Source organism: Oncorhynchus nerka, linkage group LG12, assembly GCF_034236695.1.
Source record: "Oncorhynchus nerka isolate Pitt River linkage group LG12, Oner_Uvic_2.0, whole genome shotgun sequence".
Taxonomy (NCBI): Eukaryota; Metazoa; Chordata; class Actinopteri; order Salmoniformes; family Salmonidae; genus Oncorhynchus; species Oncorhynchus nerka.
In genome coordinates this window covers 10,181,867-10,189,366 of record NC_088407.1, presented here as the reverse complement: position 1 = coordinate 10,189,366, position 7,500 = coordinate 10,181,867, and the positions used below count along the sequence as shown (strand labels likewise).

Sequence of the window (7,500 nt, the reverse complement as noted above, 5' to 3'; positions counted from 1 at the left end):
GAGACAGGGGAGAGAGAGACAGACAGAGAGACAGGGAGAGAGACAGGGAGAGAGAGAGACAGACAGAGAGACAGGGAGAGAGACAGGGAGAGAGAGAGACAGGGGAGAGAGAGACAGACAGAGAGACAGGGAGAGAGAGAGACAGGGGAGAGAGAGACAGACAGAGAACCAGGCCGAGAGAGAGACAGACAGAGAGACAGGGAGAGAGAGAGACAGACAGAGAGACATTGAGAGAGACAGGGAGAGAAAGAGAAAGACAGAGAGACAGGGAGAGAGACAGGGAGAGAGACAGGGGAGAGAGAGACAGACAGAGAGACAGGGAGAGAGAGAGACAGGGGAGAGAGAGACAGACAGAGAGACAGGGCGAGAGAGACAGACAGAGAGACAGGGAGAGAGAGAGACAGACAGAGAGAGACAGGGAGAGAGACAGGGAGAGAGAGAGACAGACAGAGAGACATTGAGAGAGACAGGGAGAGAAAGAGAAAGACAGAGAGAGAGATAGGGAGAGAGACAGGGAGAGAGACAGGGAGAGAGAGAGACAGGGGAGAGAGAGACAGACAGAGAGACAGGGAGAGAGACAGGGCGAGAGAGAGACAGACAGAGAGACAGGGTGAGAGACAGAGAGAGACAGGAGAGACACAGAGACAGAGAGACAGAAAGAGAGAGACAGACAGAGAGAGAGAGAGACAGCGAGAGACAGACAGAGAGACAGGGAGAGAGACAGGGAGAGAGAGAGACAGACAGAGAGACAGGGAGAGAGACAGGGAGAGAGCGAGACAGACAGAGAGACAGGGAGAGAGACAGGGCGAGAGAGAGACAGACAGAGAGACAGGGTGAGAGACAGAGAGAGACAGGGAGAGACACAGAGACAGAGAGACAGGGCGAGAGAGAGACAGACAGAGAGAGACAGACAGCGAGAGACAGACAGAGAGACAGGGAGAGAGACAGGGAGAGAGAGAGACAGACAGAGAGACAGGGAGAGAGACAGGGAGAGAGAGAGACAGACAGAGAGACAGGGAGAGAGACAGACAGAGAGAGACAGGGAGAGAGAGAGACAGACAGAGAGAGAGACAGAGAGACAGACAGAGAGAGAGACAGACAGAGAGACAGGGGAGAGAGAGACAGACAGAGAGACAGGGAGAGAGAGAGACAGACAGAGAGAGAGACAGACAGAGAGACAGGGAGAGAGACAGTCAGAGAGAGACAGGGGAGAGAGAGACAGACAGAGAGACAGGGGAGAGAGAGACAGACAGAGAGAGACAGGGGAGAGAGAGACAGACAGAGAGACAGGGGAGAGAGAGACAGACAGAGAGAGACAGGGGAGAGAGAGACAGACAGAGAGAAAGGCAGAGACTTTTTGACTTGTTGTCTTTCTTTACTGAAACATTCTCATTTAATATAAAACTCACCACCCTTTAAAAAACCCTAAATATATCCTCTACTGCAAATCCTGTACTGTACCCCAACACACCACATCTCCTGAAACATCTTCCCCAGTTATACAGACAGCTCCCCCAACACACCACATCTCCTGAAACATCTTCCCCAGTTATACAGACAGCCCCCCCCAACACACCATATCTCCTGAAACATCTTCCCCAGTTATACAGACAGCCCCCCAACACACCATATCTCCTGAAACATCTTCCCCGGGTATACAGACAGAGAGACAACACACAGGGCATATCTCCTGAAACATCTTCCCCAGACTATACAGACAGCCTCCCCCAACACACCACATCTCCTGAAACATCTTCCCCAGCTATACAGACAGCCCCCCAACACACATATCTCCTGAAACATCTTCCCCAGCTAGACAGAGAGCCCCCCAACACACCACATCTCAGAGAGACAGAAACATCTTCCCCAGCTAGACAGAGCCCCCAGAGAGAGACAACACACCATATCTCCTGAAACATCTTCCCCAGCTATACAGACACCCCCCAACACACCACATCTCCTGAAACATCTTCCCTAGCTATACAGACAGCTCCCCCAGACACACCACATCTCCTGAAACATCTTCCCCAGCTATACAGACGCCCCCAACACACCACATCTCCTGAAACATCTTCCCCAGCTATACAGACAGCCCCCCAACACACCACATCTCCTGAAACATCTTCCCCAGCTATACAGACGCCCCCAACACACAGATATCTCCTGAAACATCTTCCCCAGCTATACAGGGGACAGCCCCCAGACACACACCACATCTCCTGAAACATCTTCCCCAGCTATACAGGGAGCCCCCCAACAGACCACATCTCCTGAAACATCTTCCCCAGCTATACAGACAGCCCCCAGACACACCACATCTCCTGAAACATCTTCCCCAGCTAAACAGGCCACCCCCAACACAACATATCTCCTGAAACATCTTCCCCAGCTATACAGACACCCCCCAACACACCACATCTCCTGAAACATCTTGCCCAGCTATACAGACAGCCTCCCCCAACACACCATATCTCCTGAAACATCTTCCCCAGCTATACAGACAGCCCCCAACACACCATATCTCCTGAAACATCTTCCCCAGCTATACAGACAGCCCCTCCGCAAACACACCACATCTCCTGAAACATCTTCCCCAGCTATACAGACGCCCCCCCCAACACACCATATCTCCTGAAACATCTTCCCCAGCTATACAGACAGCCCCCCAACACACCATATCTCCTGAAACATCTTCCCCAGCTATACAGACAGCCCCCCAACACACCACATCTCCTGAAACATCTTCCCCAGCTATACAGACGCCCCCAACACACCACATCTCCTGAAACATCTTCCCCAGCTATACAGACAGCCCCCCCACACACCACATCTCCTGAAACATCTTCCCCAGCTATACAGACGCCCCCAACACACCACATCTCCTGAAACATCTTCCCCAGCTATACAGAGGCCTCCCCCCAACACACCACATCTCCTGAAACATCTTCCCCAGCTATACAGATGCCACCCCCCAACACACCATATCTCCTGAAACATCTTCCCCAGCTATACAGGCGGCCGTCACCTGCAGTGGCGGAAACATTGGTGGCCCCTCCCCTTTGGCCACTCAAACACCCCCCTTACCGGCTCAGACAGGGCCTCCTGGACCTCCTCCAGGAATCTCTCCAGCAGCCTAAGAGACGTTAGTTTTGTTTGTTGTGCCAAGACTTCAGGGTTTTCCTCCCCTCCTCTCCCAGCAGTCTCAGGTCACCCAGCCTTAGTAAATCCCCTGCCATCAGTTGCCTCTGCAGGGTGGCCGACTGAACCGATCTTAAAGGGATGTCTGGGTTGTGGAAGATAGGCTCCTCCCACAGCCACAGCCCATGCTCCACCCCCTTATCGTATGGGCCTTAGCAGCTGCCAGGCCCTCAGCACTGCAGAGTAAAAATCTGAGAGACCTGCTGTACTCAGCCTCTCCAGCTCCATGAGGAACAGCTGCCGGTCCAACCCTAATCCGCCAGGTCTCCTCAGCAGCGCGCATGCTGGTTCCCTCCAGCCAACATCAGTGTGGTACAGCAGTCTCTGCACCGCCTTTAGCCTGAAAGCAGCCATCCTGCTCTCCAGTTCCACCAGGCCCTGTCCTCCTTCGTGAACGGTCATGTACAACACTGCTGCCTTCAGCCAGTGATGGTCCGACCAGAAGAAGTCCACCAGCTTGCGTTGCAGGTCTGACCGACGGGGAGGTTGAGGACAGCCAGTTTATGCCACAGGGAAGATGCCACCAGCTTGCGTTGCAGGTCAGACCGATGGGGGGGTTGAGGACAGCCAGTTTATGCCACAGGGAAGATGCCACCAGCTTGCGTTGCCGGTCAGACCGACGGGGGGGTTGAGGACAGACAGTTTATGCCACAGGGAAGATGCCACCAGCTTGCGTTGCAGGTCAGACCGATGGGGGGGTTGAGGACAGCCAGTTTATGCCACAGGGAAGATGCCACCAGCTTGCGGTGCAGGTCAGACCGACGGGGGGGTTGAGGACAGACAGTTTATGCCACAGGGAAGATGCCACCAGGTTGTTATTTATCAGAACCCTCCCTCTATGTGACACCTGGGACAGGAACCACATCCACCTGGCCTGTCTTGACACCACTGCCTGTGACAGCCCCTCCCAGTTCTTCCTTACCCACTTCTCCGAGCCCAGGTACACCCCCAACACTTTAAGCCCTTCACAACCCCACTACAAACCCCCTGGAAGCAGTGGAAGAGCCCTATCCCCCCATGCCCCACATAACAGAGCTTTGCTCTTGCTTTGCTCTTGCCCCAGTTTGCCCCACCTTAGCTGAAGAACCTCCCTCGTACACCTTCAGACTGGTCTCCAGTGCATATCTTGACCATCCCTGACCATCACAGAAACGTTATCTGCATATGCTGACACTGCTATGCCTGTCACCACATCCATTCCTGTCCAGCACACTCCCTGCAGTCTTCTGCGTAGCAGTCCCAGAAGAGGCTCAATGACTAGTGTATATAACTGCCCCGATAGAGGGCATCCTTGTCTAATGCCCAGCCTCACCCAGACTGGCCTATTAGGCCCCCCTCCCACCTTGACCACACATGACGCCCCAGCATACAACAGCTTCAAACAGGTCACAAAACTCTTCCCAAACCCAAACCCAGATAATACATTAAACAGATACTCAAGGTCCACTCTATCAAAAGTCTTCTCTTGATCTAAAGAGACCAGTCCAAAGTTCACATTAGAACCTCTCGACAAGTCCAACATGTCCCTGATTAAGAACAAGTTGTCCCTGATTGAATGTCCCGGTACACAATATGTTTGGTCCTTATGTATCGAGTCCAGATGGGACTTCAGTCTGTTAGAGAAGACTTTGGCAAATATCTTGTAGTCCGTACAGAGTAATGCCACAGGCCTCTAGTTCTTAAGTTCTTAAGTCCTGTCCAATTATTCCCCAGAATCTTTTATGGGAGTCCACTGGGAGTCCACCGACCCCCGGTACACGACTGGGGGACATCTGGGTTACGGCCTCTGTCAGTTCATTCCTCTGTGCCCGAGAGAGCTTAGGGAGTTCTGCAAACAAGACCTGAGCACACAGACGATCACACACTTCTGCCCTGTACAACTCAGTATAAAACTCCACAGTCCGCTCCCGCATCTCCCCCACCACAGAGGTCACCCGCCCATCCGACAGCCATAGATAATGCATAACCTTGGCTTCACTGCTCTGTCTTTCCAAAACAAATAAGAAGGAGATGGGAGCATCCATCTCCTTGAGCATGGAGAACCGAGCTCTTACAAGTGCTCCCTTTGCTTTAATGCTTTAACCTGGAAAAAACTGCCCAGGTCCCTACGTAATTCAGCTAAATTAGCCTGGAGGCCTACATTGCCTTGCCCCACCATCTCTACCTCCATCTCACTAATACTACGCTCTAGTTCCCCCGATACTCTCCTAGCCTCTGAGGATGAGAGAGCTGTGTACTGTTGACAGAAAAGACGATTTTGAACTTTCCCCACATCCCACCATTGACTCAGAGACTCATACTCCTCTCTTCGCTGCCCCCACCTTTCCCAAAAGGTCTGGAAACCTGAGCAAAAAAGGGCATCTTGTAAGAGCTTTACATTAAACTTCCAATAGGATGACTGCCGGGGCCCTGGTGAAACAGACAGCCGAGCCATGGTTATGTGGTGATCCGAAAACCCCACCGGGAAAATGGTAGCGCCCAACAGCCTATTGATCCGATTCCTAGACATGTAAAACCGATGGGGTCGGGCTGCACTCACCCTAGCCCCAAAAACCTTCACCCATGTATACTGTCTTGTGTTGAGATCTTTAGTTCTCCAAACATCCACTAGGTCAAACTGATTAATGATGTCCCTTAATACTCCTACTTTTGTAAAATCCATTGTACAGTTCCAGTCCCCTCCAGACCACCAGCGTCTCCTCAGGCGCTACCTGTGAGAGTTCCTGTCTAAGACTCCCAAATAGAACCCCTCTTTCTCTCCCTGTGTATGGCGCATACACATTTATAAAGACAAAACCTGTGTTGTTAATTTCTGCTTTAACAACAAGCAGCCTACCTTTACACACCTCCTTTGAGGAGGTTTTCCAGACAGCCCCGGTGCAAAGACTGCCACCCCTGCACTAACATTTGTCCCATGGCTCAACACACTTGCCCCTTTCCACCAGAGCAGATGACTTCATTCACCAAATCACTATGCGTCTACTGCAGAAACAACACCTGTACTTTTTTTTGTTTTATATATTAATCCAACACACTCCTCATTCCCACATCTCTGGTGCCATTTATATTAAGTGAGCCTACCTGAAGAGTCTCCATAAGAAGTGGGAGAAAAGCCAGCAAAGAAAGAGACCAATAGAAAAGCTCAAAAAGCCCCAGTGTCAGAAAGAACTACCCCACCATCTCTATCCGGACTAGACCCAGCCTCCACTACCCCACCATCTCTAGGGTTGACTAGACCCAGCCTCCACTACCCCACCATCTCTAGGGTTGACTAGACCCAGCCTCCACTACCCCACCATCTCTACAATGACTAGGCCCCGCCTCATCTACAGTACCATCTCTAGCCTGACTAGGCCCAGCCTCATCTACTCACCATCTATAGCCTGACTAGACCCAGTCTTATCTACACCACCATCTCTAGCCTGACTAGGCCCAGCCTCCTCTACACCACCATCTCTAGCCTGACTAGACCCAGCCTCATCTACACCACCATCTCTAGCCTGACTAGGCCCAGCCTCATCTACACCTCCATCTCTAGCCTGACTAGGCCCAGCCTCATCTACACCACCATCTATAACCTGACTAGACCCAGCCTCATCTACACCACGATCTATGACCTGACTAGGCCCAGCCTCATCTACACAACCATCTCTAGCATGACTAGGCCTAGCCTCATCTACACTACCATCTCGAGCATGACTAGGCCCAGCCTTATCTACACCACCTTCCCTGGCATGACAAGGCCCAACCTCATCTATACTACCATCTCTAGCATGACTAGGCCCAGCCTCATCTACACCACCATCTCTAGCCTGACTAGGCCCAGTCTCATCTACACCACCATCTCTAGCGTGACTAGGCCCAGCCTCATCTACACCACCGTCTCTAGCATGACTAGACCCAGCCTCATCTACACCACCATCCATAGCATGACTAGGCCCAGCCTCATCTACACCACCATCTCTAGCATGACTAGGCCCAGCCTCATCTACACCACCATCTATAACATGACTAGACCCAGCCTTATCTACACCACCTTCCCTGGCATGACTAGGCCCAGCCTCATCTACACCACCATCTCTAGCCTGACTAGGCCCAGCCTCATCTACACCACCATCTCTAGCCTGACTAGGCCCAGCCTCATCTACACCACCTTCCCTTCCATGACTAGGCCCAGCCTCATCTACACCACCATCTCTGGCATGACTAGGCTCAGCCTCATCTACACCACCATCCATGACTAGGCCCAGCCTCATCTACACCACCATCTCTGGCATGACTAGGCCCAGCCTCATCTACACC

The 7,500-nt window shown here is 52.2% G+C and overlaps 1 protein-coding gene and 1 pseudogene across 1 annotated transcript in view; one reads left to right on the top strand and one right to left on the bottom strand.

Moving 5' to 3' along the window:
- Positions 1-7,500, top strand: part of LOC115124437 (pyruvate carboxylase, mitochondrial-like) — a 671,386-nt gene that overhangs the window by 446,095 nt on the left and 217,791 nt on the right. The window lies entirely within an intron of this gene.
- LOC115123827 (leucine-rich repeat and fibronectin type-III domain-containing protein 2-like) overlaps positions 1-7,500 on the bottom strand; it is a 98,543-nt pseudogene that overhangs the window by 7,244 nt on the left and 83,799 nt on the right.